General features: G+C 38.7%; 2 protein-coding genes across 4 annotated transcripts in view; both read right to left on the bottom strand.

The window, feature by feature from the left end:
* The window catches only part of Ak6 (adenylate kinase isoenzyme 6), a 97364-nt gene extending 94049 nt beyond the window's left edge, over positions 1-3315 (bottom strand). The window contains exon 1 of the mRNA XM_071793380.1: positions 3306-3315. The gene's annotated coding sequence lies outside the window, so the exon portion shown is untranslated. The remainder of the gene's footprint in view (positions 1-3305) is intronic.
* Sm (heterogeneous nuclear ribonucleoprotein L) overlaps positions 1-12818 on the bottom strand; it is a 150235-nt gene that overhangs the window by 39322 nt on the left and 98095 nt on the right. The window lies entirely within an intron of this gene.

Below are 12818 nucleotides of genomic sequence, written 5' to 3'. Positions count from 1 at the left end.
CGGCGTTTGACGACACCCCGCCACGGATCACGATCACGTCCTCTCTTTCCCATCGCGCCGCGTTTTAATTAGAAAATTGCCGGATCGCTTGATATCGCCCAATTTATTTTCCCTCGACGAACGATACGAGAGGGTAACGCGCGCGTGATGCATGGCGAAACGAGATGTCTGACTCGAGTGGATGGTATTCCGCGGAAATGGCGAATGTCTGCGTAGGTGCAATGCTGACCCCGTTTTATTGTTCGAATAAAACGAAAGGAAGTGCAAAACTGAACCTCTCCGCCTCTCCATCTCGCATGCTTCATGACATTTATTGTATCATTTCGATCTAGTTGAAATGCGCGTTTCATCGCGCGAGAATATTTCCTGAATAAATTATTAACGTTGATGTAATCTAATCATAACACAGATATTTATTTAACCGTACAATTATCTCAGAAAACAGAGCAAAAATCAATATTGCAAACTTCTATTACCTACTTCCAGTATTAAATATCGCAAGTCATTAAAACATTATTTTAATTATTAAATGGAAATTCTTTGATAATCAACATTAGATCAAAATAATAAGTAAATTAAAAATTTATATTTTTACATTTTCAGCCCTGCCATAATAATTAAGGATTAAACCTGTATATTCAATAATTCTCTCATTTTTGCGCACATCGGTAATTTAATGCTCAGGTCGAAAGAAGCACCGTCTATCCCGGGCTATCATCGTCGTCTCTTATCGCGAGACGACAAAATTCCGTTCTCTCGACGGCGGATGACGTCGACGATGCTCTACCCTGGAAATGAGCTATGCGAGAACAGAGAGAACGCGTTGGCCCGCTCCGCGCGTACAGGTACGACACGGAAATTGCGATACGGTGGAACGAAATGGCATCTGGCTGCCAGGCACTTTCGTCGAACGACAAGCCGCGAGCAAAAGTGTGAGCGTTTGACGCCATCGAGACCGGTAATTGGAAGCGTCTGGCCGCCACCGTACGAGGAGAACTTCCGGCACGCCATGCAACTCTTAACGATATACCACGCGATTGACACGATTCACCCCCGCCCTCGCGGTTTCACCCCGTGAAATTAACTCGAACTTCGTCCTGCGAATTATTAAGGCTCGGAGGTATATTCCTATCTTAAGGGCCAGGATTGTCAGATTGTTGTCTGATACGAATGAACAAAAACGGCTGTAGTAATAATCGTTATATACACAGTTGCTCTAAGAAATTCTCATTGTTAAAGTGAGGCGACGTAAAAAGACAGTATACTAATATTTTAGTGTATACGCACCATTGTCTTTGTAACGATAAAATGTTTCTGAACAATCCGCAAGATAAAAAGAAATATTATATGTATTAAACATTAATAATATTAAATTGATTAACAATTTGATATCATATTTTCAATTTTGACATACAAATCGTTATTAGGCATACGATTCAAATATAAAACTTAGAAAAATTTTATAAACATGAAAAAGATAATAAATCCAATATTATTGTCCTTTTCGCTAATGTAATTTGTAACATTTCTGACCCCTTCAGTTTTTATGTTTGCGATCCTATAAAATTAGAGAAATTATCTACAGTTTCTATCCAGAGATTCGCAATTACGTAATTACGAAATCTTTAATTGCTATCATTAAAAGAAAAACATCTCGCAAGAAATGCAATCTACTTGGTCACTTACATTCTTTAACTATGTAGCAATCAATTATATTGTTTCTTTTTTACCGGATATTATTTCTCTCATGCTACAGTCCCCACGGAATCACCACGAAACCTGCGATTTGACGAGCTCGCCTGGCGAGCGCCGATATCAGCTTCATGAAGGCGACCACGCGGTAATTGAGTATTACTACAGTTGATGTAGGTGATGACCTGGGAGCGTAAACGCAAGTCAGGTGCTAAACGATCCTATTACGGAAAAATACGGAGTGTTCCTGGTATATCCCTTTTTTCAGATAAAGATATTCTTTTGACGAATTCAGAATTCATTCTTTTAATGCGAAAATTGAGCAACAAACTTACAAAGATATTTGGTATACTGTATGTAGGATTTTTTAAAAGTTAAATGTAAATAAAAATTAATTTTAAAGTTAACTAAAAAAAAATAAGAAAATATAAATTAAAATTAAATTATTCTTGACAATATTTTCAGATTATCAACTTTGAATAACTTCGATAATTTAATGTTGAAAAACCTTTCATTTAACTTAATTGTTGCGGTAATATGTTAACCCCTGGAAGAACAAGCGTTGTAAATTTTTCATACTTTCCTCAAAAAAATAGCGATAAGTGGATAAAGGTAAAAATCCCGTTGAGAGAGAGAGAGAGAGAAATATATTTTACCGGACGAGAGATTTCGCGGGACGTAAAAAAGCGCAATTTCTCTGCCGGCATGCCGGCAAATAACTTCTCCTGTATGACCTTATGGTATGTGTCCTCTTTATCCATTTGCGTTTATAATATTGCGTTTTACAGCCGTCTATCAAAAGCGCGCAAAAGCGAGCTGCGTAGTTACATTAACGGTAAACTGCTGTAGTAATCACAAATCTGACGTCTTTCACGATTGCGGCGTTGTTCCAACAGCGAGATTGCAATTATGTGCACTGCCATTGTGGTATGAAGCTGATAACGGCTCGTTGCTAGGCGAGATTAGTGAGAACTGTTGTGATTTCGTTCTTGATCTGTCTGTTGCTCCCGGAGGAAGCTGACTGTCAACAAGAATTACATTGCGTTAAATTCCACGTACGCGATTTCTATTATTACCGGGCCAATTCTGGACAACTATTAAATTTTTGTTTTATATTTTTTCGTAAACAATTTTTCCTCTTAGTATTTTATATTTTTTCACAGTAAAACTCGAATGTAGATTTGATGATTTTAAGCTGAGTGCTGTAGCGACAAGACAAGCGGAATAAAAATCGCATTTTGTAACTCGTATTTCAGTCGCGATACGACCAACTGTGATAAACTTGTCGAGTTATATTTCCTCCCTTCTATCAGTAAATCGAAAAGTTTTGCTACGCGTTTAAAGAATTCTGTGACGATAATGGGAGTTGAACGAGAGATCGAAACTTCTTCCTCCTACACCAACCTTGATGTGGGTGATCAGAGTTTCAGCCAACCGCGCACGAGTCTATATAATGACACGTATATATAACAGCGTCTGTAAGTTACTAAAGAGGGAGGGGGCTTGCTTAGAGACACTTTGTATATATAATGTGATGTACACGAGACGATGAACAGAGGCGGTCCGTAATTTTCGACCGCGAGGTGGTTGCCGTTTGGGCGCCAATCGGCGCATCGAGACCAGGGTGGAGTCTGTTGCTGGCAAATTGGTAATTTGCCCGAAAGTTCAGCGGGCCGGCGCAAGAAACGCGTGGGCATCGCGGTTGTTGACGCGGGAAGACACCGGACTCCTCTCTCTCTCTCTCTCTCCGATAGGTTGGCCGAAGATCGGGTCCGCACCTTGCCAAGTTGAAATGGCGGCGGTACCGACGAAATGACACATTGCACAAACTACCGTGGAATGTGGTCACCTCGCGTCGTATAATGCCACTCTCCGGCTTAGGGCTTTTTGCGCCGGGATTATACCGACCAGATTTTGACGGCGAACAGCTATAGATGACGGCAAGAACTTTCATCGGTGGTCGGCACTCGCACGGAATGCAGCCGTTATATATTTGATCGCGGATGCAGCAGTACGAATATATTGGAAAAGCTGAAAGATATATACTCTTCGCGAAATAGAAATGCCATTGAAATTTATGGGAAGGTAGAAATGTTCTTGACGAGATCTTCATGCAAATAGGATTCAAATAATATAAATTTTATAAATTATAAAATATAATAGCTAATTTATCATTGTTTTTTTTTTTAATATTTAGATCAGTATGTATTGTTAACAAAAGCAATCATAAAATAGTCCGCGTGCATGTTACGTTTTAGATAAATATAAATACTAAACTGAAGCAAAGATTCATATTGTTATTAACAATCAGAAAGAAAATTAAGTTTTTTCTCTTTACTTTTATCTTTTCTCTGTTTACTCTTACATAAAACACGAATATTCCTTTTAGCTCTTAATGTACCGACTTTGAGACGTTAACAAATACAATTCTAGTGGTTGAAAGCAAAAGATGTAAAGATTTAGTAGCAGAAAGGCGAGTGACGGAAATACACGAGGGCGACAAGCTCAGAATAGGATTTGAACTGTCACTGTGAACTATTCAGGGTCATCCTTTTATTTCGTCACCGCGTTCGAATCTCGTCCTTTTCATCTTCCCTTTGGGGAAGGCGAGTAAAGAATCTGACTGACTGCAGGACAGTCTGACGGAGATGTACCGTGACGTGGTGTGTCGGCCGGACAAGCTACAAATTCAAACGCGGATGGGAGGTGTTAGTCCGCGTCTAAACTTTCGGTCGGGCTCGTTAATCACTCTCTCGTTCGGTCGCCGATCTTGATCGGCGGAATCAGGAACTTCTCGGTGATTTGTCTTGCCATAACACGCCCGTGAGTGTCTTCCTCATTCCGCGCCGAATAGAGTACAGTATATATATTTAGTTTAAAATAATGTATAGTATTGTGGACAGGTCGCTGGCAGTTAACTTCCCGGCACAGAGACACCAAAAACCACTTGTATGTGCCACAATAGCAGCTTCTCTGAATCGTCTTTTGTAGATTACTCTTATTTTATTAATTAAAGCGGAAAAGTTTAGACGGAATCAAATAAAATAACAGTAGTTAATTAGTTAAAATTTATCTCGGCATACGATAAAAAATTAGAGTGAAATTAAGATCTGATTCATCTAGAATTGTAATATTCTTTCGCTTTCTACACAGTACGAACAAGCGATGCCTCTAACGCAATAACAAATGTAAAACAAAGTAGCACTTCAGTTCGTTTGGTAATTTTTCTATCGTTCCGAGTCATTAATTCTTTAATTTGTCTCGAATGATGGCCTTCTGGTCGAGTTCTGGTGCATATAATTTCGCGGAATAATGGTAACAAAAGAAATAAACAAAAAAAAAAGGACAATAATTAGCTGATTTTATGTAAAAATTATACAAAATGGAATCAAGATCAATCAATATTAAAATCGAAAGTAATAAACGGAAAAAGATATATTATAGAATGCATAAGAAGTTCAATTGGAAAATGTTATAAAAAATATAATTGTGTTATCGCGCGCGCGGACGTTCGCGCTTACAGACTCATTGGCCTTTATTTGATTTTCTGAAAAAGAGATTTAAAAGAAGGGCTTGTTGTGAAGCCCGCACGCGACCCGCGCGGAGGCAAGAAGCCGCGACTGACTCGGGCACGCTGCCGTAAATCTGCCGTGAAGTCGGCGCGCACTACCCTGGGAATTCTAATTCGAAATGACGGCGTCTTTTATTGGAAGGCCGACGCTCGTACGGAAATACCGGTCTCATTGTGCGCACGCGACGCCACGACCCGCTTCATCTCGGACAAATGGATCCGTCAGCATTCGCGATGCGCTCAGGATCGAAGCGTCGGGAATGAGATCAGATCCGAGGTCGACAACCCGTCGATCGTTGGCACGACGCGTCTCGTCTCCAGTCGATCTCGTTACACTAGTGACTAGATGCAGGAAGAGTAAACTACAAAAAAATCGACTTGTCGTAAATTGAAATTACTAGACACAAAAAAGAATCGATTGACAAAAATGACGATTGCGAGACGGTTTGCTGGTTGCAGGATTACTCTTTTTTCTTGTACTTTTTTATTACAAAAGTGTCTAGTAATTGTTTTTTCCTCAAATTGCATACGTAATTAAGATGATTAAGATGCATTTTTATATGGTTGTTAAATCTTTCATCTCTAAACCGCGCAAAAATGATCATGACAAAATATTTTATAATGAAGCAACAAATGACGAAATTGAATCAATCGAAATATATATTTATCATAAGATAATCAGACGCAACCAGATTACCTGTACAAAGACGCAGTGTAGTTTTTGACCAGAAAGCCTAACCGGCTGAGCTTTGGATACGATTATTTTCGATGTAATAGCTACCGGCGTTTGTTTTCAGAGCAAACAAGCTCCTGTCGTCTTACACACTGTTCGGTAAAACGGTAATGTCGCGGTTAGCCGAAGGGTTTATTTTCCTTAAGCGTTCGTAGTAATCATAGAGCATAATGACTTTCGCCAAGCCACGGTGACGATGATTTATTTCAGTTGTCGCGAGGCTGGGTTGGTATACTCACGGCAATTATAGCACGGCGTTACGAAGATATTAATTCTGTCGTGTTTAATTTCAAGCCGGTCATTTAATTAACACGATGGAATTCGTTACAAAAGACGCGAAGTAAGGAGAGGTGCCTAAAATTATCCAATGTGGGTAGAACACTGTCATATAATTTATCAAACTGCGTTATTTATCTGGCTGTGTTGTTTAGTATGTATCTCGTTCAAATATAATAAATAATTTCAAACCGTAATCATTAAAATATCCAACAAGAGAGCAATTTTATACATGTGTTACGTAAAATCTTCAATAAGCATTTAATCTCTGTAAAAAGATCGTTAGTAACATAAAGCTTGTTGCATCATAACAAATTATTTGTAAAATAATAAATGACTCATGAAAATTATTGAAAATGAATATCGTTATCTTCATAAATGTATATTATTTCTTTAAAGACAATATTGAAATATTTATAAAATAAAACTCTGAGATTGATAAATTATATTGCTTGTGCAACTCAGCAAGCAATTAAATTAATTATCTTAGCAAATCCAAGCGAGTTTTCTAGCTTTGAAACTGTTGACAGGTTTGAACTAACGAGTTCCCCCTAATTTATTCAGCACTTATAGTCGCAACATTGGATCTATCGTAAGTGAAATTAATTAGACTTCTTGCGCCGAATGAATAAAGTTCTTTGCGTACCAAATTATTCGCGTGACTCGTAGAATCATTAAGTCAATATCGTTATCTTCATAAATGTAAATTACTTCTCTAAAGACAATATCGATATCTGTCAAATAAAACTTACGAATTGATAAATTATATTACTTGCGTAAACGCTATGAGCTATTAAATTAAGTTAATCATTATCTCAGCAAACTAGTTTTCTAGCTTTGGAACTGACGTTCAAATTAACTAAATTCGATAGTTTACTCAGCATTTACAATCGTAACATTGGACTTACTCTAGTAAGTGATATTAATTAGATCTCGTGCTCGAACGGGCATGCCATAACTTCTCCTGATCACAAAATCGCTTATGCAACTCGAGAAATGATAAGCGCGACAGCATGTGCGATCTCTTGAGCAATCGCTTAATAATACCGCATCGCGCTTAAACGATTCCCTGAAGAGAATGTTGGCCGGTAGCCGCTCAAAGCTGTTTCGCAGCGAGAAAGAGAGATCCTACAACCTCGACGACACTTTGCTCGTTAACGGATATGTTCGTCTCTCATGAACATCAGCGAACTCATAAATCTCCAACGGAGTGCATACTGATGTGTTCCGCGCTTGTGACTTGTGCGTTTCGTGATACTGGTATTTCGTATCCGGATACTCGGTACATTTCGAGAGGCGTAAACAGTCGACTCATAACGCGCGCGTCGCATATCTCATTGCAGTCTGATGCGTCGCGGTTCAGATGAGATCAACGCACCGTTTCGTCAACTCGCGCGACGATTGACCCTCTTGCTCCCGGCATTCCTAATCGCCATATACTCCTTCCTCACTCGCAGTAAGGAAACGTACAGCAGCGGGCACTCGTGCCGTTTCCGTTTGACTTGTACGAAAAGAAAAATCTTGCAGAGCATCAGTGATGTTTTGACAGTACTTCTGATAATTTAATAAAAAATATTGGTTACATGATACAAATATTTGTTATTAAATTATGTAAGCAGATCTGTTTGTTTTCAACTGAGAATTGGAGATAATTAGTGATAATCGACGATAACGGATTTTTACGAGTGAAAATGTAAATTTCTGCAGAAGATAATTTGAGAACCGCCGCTGTGTCATCATTCCAATGTCTAGACATGTTTTGACTTACAATTTAAGTCTTTTAATATTATTTGCAATCTTTAAGCGAAATAGTAATAAGAGCATATTGTAACATTTGAAATCAATTCATTTAATCTTTTTATCCAATCTTTTTATGGACAATAATTAAAGTGTTGCAAGAAATTTATTTACGGTGTCATTGTCTTTGGATTTTAAATCTTTAAGAATGTTATAAATTTTTTCTGGGAAAGCATTTTATAGTGCAATGTTATACGTCATGCTCTGATAATACATTTCTTTATATCCCATTTGTTTATCCCTGTTTTCTCGAAGTATTATTTAAAAATATTACCTTCTATATCATGCATCAATCGATGCCATTGAGATCGATGTTTCATTTTATCCATTTCATGTTAAAGAAATCTCTCTTCGGAGGATCGAAAAGATCCTGGAATGGCATTAAACTCGTGATAACGCCAACTCTTTCCGATTTTTCGCGCCATTTGTCCCGGACACTTGCTCCGTTCCGTTAGTGAGAAATCGCTGAATTGAAGTTTAAAGTTTTATGCAAAGGATCAATCTATTCCGCCTTGTCTCTATTTCACCACGCTTCGCGAAGCCGAGTTTATTCCGGTTTCGTTCTCGCATCGAGGGCATCTCGCATTCGCACAGCCTCGCGGGGCGTCGCAAACTTAAATCTCTCCACGGCAAAAGATTTATACTAGGATGCGATGGATGCGACTACACCGGGCTTTCTTGTCTCCTGCATTAGATATATTTCGGTTCTTCCTTTTACTGACAAGGTTAACACAAGGTTGCAAGATCAGTCCCTAATTTCTTCTTTTTTGCATTGAGAATTTCGTAAGAAAATAGTTTAATCCTTGTATCGTCACTTCTGACTATAGTCACAAAAGTTGTGGAAGCTGAATGATTGTATCGAACAAATTGTTTAATAGTAAAAATATTAGAATAATTTTAATTCAATATATATAATATATATATTTCTATAATTTTAGTAATAAAATAGCACGTTGCTATAAATCGCAATAATTTAGTTCTCCAGAAATTCTGAAATTTCAATTACACTTATCTTAAAGGTATATATTTAGATTTATTGACTACTGCCAAAATTCGTCCAACGATACCGAATGATATATATGTCGCAATACCGTTGCATCAGAAATAATTAGCGTGAAAGTTTGTTAATTTGGAGGCTGTAATGTGCGAGAAAGTTATTAACACAGAAATGTCTGCTAACGTCATCCTATGTGCAAAGTAATTACTCTGGAAATTTATAGAGTTGGCACAATTTCATAATATAAACTTCATCACGTGCGATGTGTGTGGCCGAAATAATAAATACATCGAAATTTATCCTAGTTGCAATAGGCAAGTCCGCGATTCTGTGAATATTGGTGCCAGGTATGCTGAAATTAATCATGCGAAGGTGATGATAACCTCACGTATTGTGTTTCATAGCGAATATTTTATCGTCATGTTTAACGCAGATACGAGATGTATAATTGGAGACACGTGGTATATCAATACTTTCATTATACTGTCACATAATACTATTGAGAGACAGAAACCAATTTAATACGCGTTTGCACGTGCATTTCGTGCATTCCATTCGAATCGATCAGGCACGTGTTTAAATTACAACTGACGCATTTTGAAAGAAATTTCTACAGGTATTCTTAATTGTGCTACGTAGCGATAAGAAGAATTCAATCATGAAAATGTCGAGAATATAATTCAATTTTTCTTCTCTTCGACAACTATATATATGAGTAAAGTAAAGAACTTCCGTTCGCGAAGAAAGTCGCACGAAAAACAGAAACACGGACCACTTTATAGATACAGTAAACGAGATGCATTAAAAAGTTCGCGAATTTCTTATGAATGAATGCATTAGGATGACAAAGCAAGACGTTTTCCGTCAAGCGCAGATGCTTCTCAGCGAGTGACACATATACCTTCATTTGCGTGTACTTGTAACTTTCTGACAAAAGAGAGGATCAATACGTGACTCTCTCGCGGATCTGTCGGTCCCAGAGGTTCAAGTTAAAAGATATAAGGTTTATTCAACGAGCGAGAGAAGATTTTGAAAAACAAGTATGCGTGTCCATTAAAACAAATCTATTAGACTTGCTTGCGCTCATCAGGATTCCCGCTTTTGTTTCGCTCCCCATTTCTCCGTTAAACGTAGAAGTTTCAATTCGCGCGACAAAGGCGAATGGGGTCTTACTATTGCTCGTGACAATGTTACCCGTTTATTTGGTCGTGTTGCCCCGGATAGGTACCTCGTACGCGCGATGTAATAAAATCCCATCGACCAGACCACTTTCTCGAAACAAACTTGGCTTTGTTCGCCGACATCGACGACGACAACATCCTTTGTGCGCGACATTTATACACACGGAGAACGGAGAAACGAACGTCGGAGCCAATGACGGAGCCCGCCGAGGGTCGTCGTCGTCGTCGTTACCGTTGCCAAATCGGAATACCGGATCGTCGGTGACAGAAAATTAGGAGTAACGCGATCGGGGGGGAATTGATCGCGTCCGGCTGAACACTATTTCTGTGAGTATAATGTAACGGACGACATAGGCAGCGCAGATTAATCGCAAATCTTAATCGCCCGGAGAATGGCGAAGATGGAGGCGCACCATTGTACAATTATACAATGCTGCTCTCACGTACCGGTTGATTAAAATACAAAGTTAAGGCAAGCCAGTTTATTTCGGGTTGCTGGTTGCTCCATTGTTCGTTTTATTGGGAACTAGCGGTTTAATTAGCAACGATTACACTATGTCAGTGAGAATGTGGCATGACTCTTTCACCCAGTTACATGCTTGCTAGATCATTGATTTCGAAGCTAAAGTTCAAGTTCCGAACACCTAAGTCATCTATTGCTCATTTTAAAATACGTAAATAAATGGCTTCATATTGATATCCGGTGTTTAAGCTGATTACGCAATCAGAATTTGATTTACGCCACTTTCACGGTAAAAGGCTCGACTGCCGGCGGCATTTGGATCGATGCACACGATGGCCACCATCTCGAACGTGGCAAAAACGACGACGCGGCCGCTTCTCCTTCGCGGAAATGCAGGTTGCGGTTGTAACCGCGCGATATCGCCTCTAGACCTAATGAAACTTTCATCCGCGAGATGCGGATGCGAGGCTGGAAAGGTTAGAAGTACAGCAATCGACCTGACCCATCTCCGATGCAATTAGTTCGGCAGACGGGTTTGTCGACGCGGATCCCAAAGGGGATTTCGCAATCGAGTTCCTTTCAATGATAACAAGACAGTTCTCTATCCAGGAATTGATACGATCTATAAATAGTTCCAGTTTCTTGTAATTGTCTTATTTTGTCGTTCGGATGGATATATTGAAAGTGCTTTTTACGAGCCCCTTGATCTGAATTTTATCCATTTTTAGAACTTAATTGCGAAAACGATATGAAGCATGTCGATAATGCAACATAAAACAATATATAACTTTTTTATAGATGATATTCAAAAAAGTGAAATTTAATTAATGTTGCATCATAGCGAGTTAAGGGGAGCGTATATATTGTGCAAACAATTTCACCTAACGTTAAACGCGCAAACACAATTCAAATTTCGGTCATTAAATTTAAAATGGAACTTTGTGCCATTAAATCTCTAAAAATTGATATTTGCTTGCAAGTAGAATACATACAAATTAGCGATAACATTACTTAACAACTTCTCCGACATGCGATCTTTCAAACAACTATTCTAGATTTACTCGCGGTTCATTCCAAATTCAGTTTCATAAGTTCTAAATGGAAACGACAACCCGAAAGATTAATCCCATGAGCGAGAACGACCGCGATGGGCGTGGTCAATATTATGAAGATACTTGTAGGACCAAGCTCTTAGCGAGGCGAGTTCTGTTTGTTGTGTCTGAAAACGGCGCCAATTAGCGCGGAAATCCATCTCTCTAAGGACTCGGAGGATTTCGTGCAGTCGAAAGGGTACGCCGTCGATGGCGTCTGTTGGTGACGGAACGTCAGGCCGTGTCGTAATTGGGACGAATTCCTCGAGTGCCCTGCTCGCTTGTCGTTTCGACTGAAATCCCGTTTGTAAGGTTTGTACCTGGCACGCGATATTCCGGCAATTGCTTCCCGTTAATTGCTGGCTCGCAGTAATACGGAAGTCCTACGCGCGTTCACGCGTTAGCTAACTGTCGAACTTGCCACCCGAATATAACTCCCTTCATGTTTCAGGCCTTCAGGGTATTAGCGCAACTTTAAGTTGATTACATTAGTTCGCGATCTCAGCGCCGAAATTTAAAATGCGCAAGTTGGTAAACGATATCAGCGTGACTTAAATCTTTTTGTCTTTCAAATTAAAAATATAATGATAAAGATATTCTTTGTTAGAGCAGGCATTTGAACTGCATGGATGCAAAGTTTCAAACTTAACTTTTTTCATTATAAAGCTTAATTTCGTTAGGAAAATTAACAAATCAAAAATTAATTTTTGTATTCATTAAGAACATATAAAATTAATGATTATCTAAATGCTACCTTAATAATTTATTACGACAAAGAAAGATTCAAATTTTTCGCGTGTCTGTTTAAGCATAATTGATGGATTAATTGTATATATAATTACTATTAATTATATATTACTATCAATACCGGAAAGCCCTTTTCTCTACTAATCTTGTTTCCTCTTAGCTATACGGATCAATTTCAGCGACGGACTTTTTATTTCACCGGCGTCTTACTCGCGGAAATAAACTCGCGTTGCTATATTGTCTTCGCGTAATTGCTATTTGACGCTCCAA

The sequence above is a fragment of the Temnothorax longispinosus genome, chromosome 1 (genome assembly GCF_030848805.1).
Source record: "Temnothorax longispinosus isolate EJ_2023e chromosome 1, Tlon_JGU_v1, whole genome shotgun sequence".
NCBI lineage: Eukaryota > Metazoa > Arthropoda > Insecta > Hymenoptera > Formicidae > Temnothorax > Temnothorax longispinosus.
This window is presented reverse-complemented; position numbering and strand designations above follow the sequence as displayed.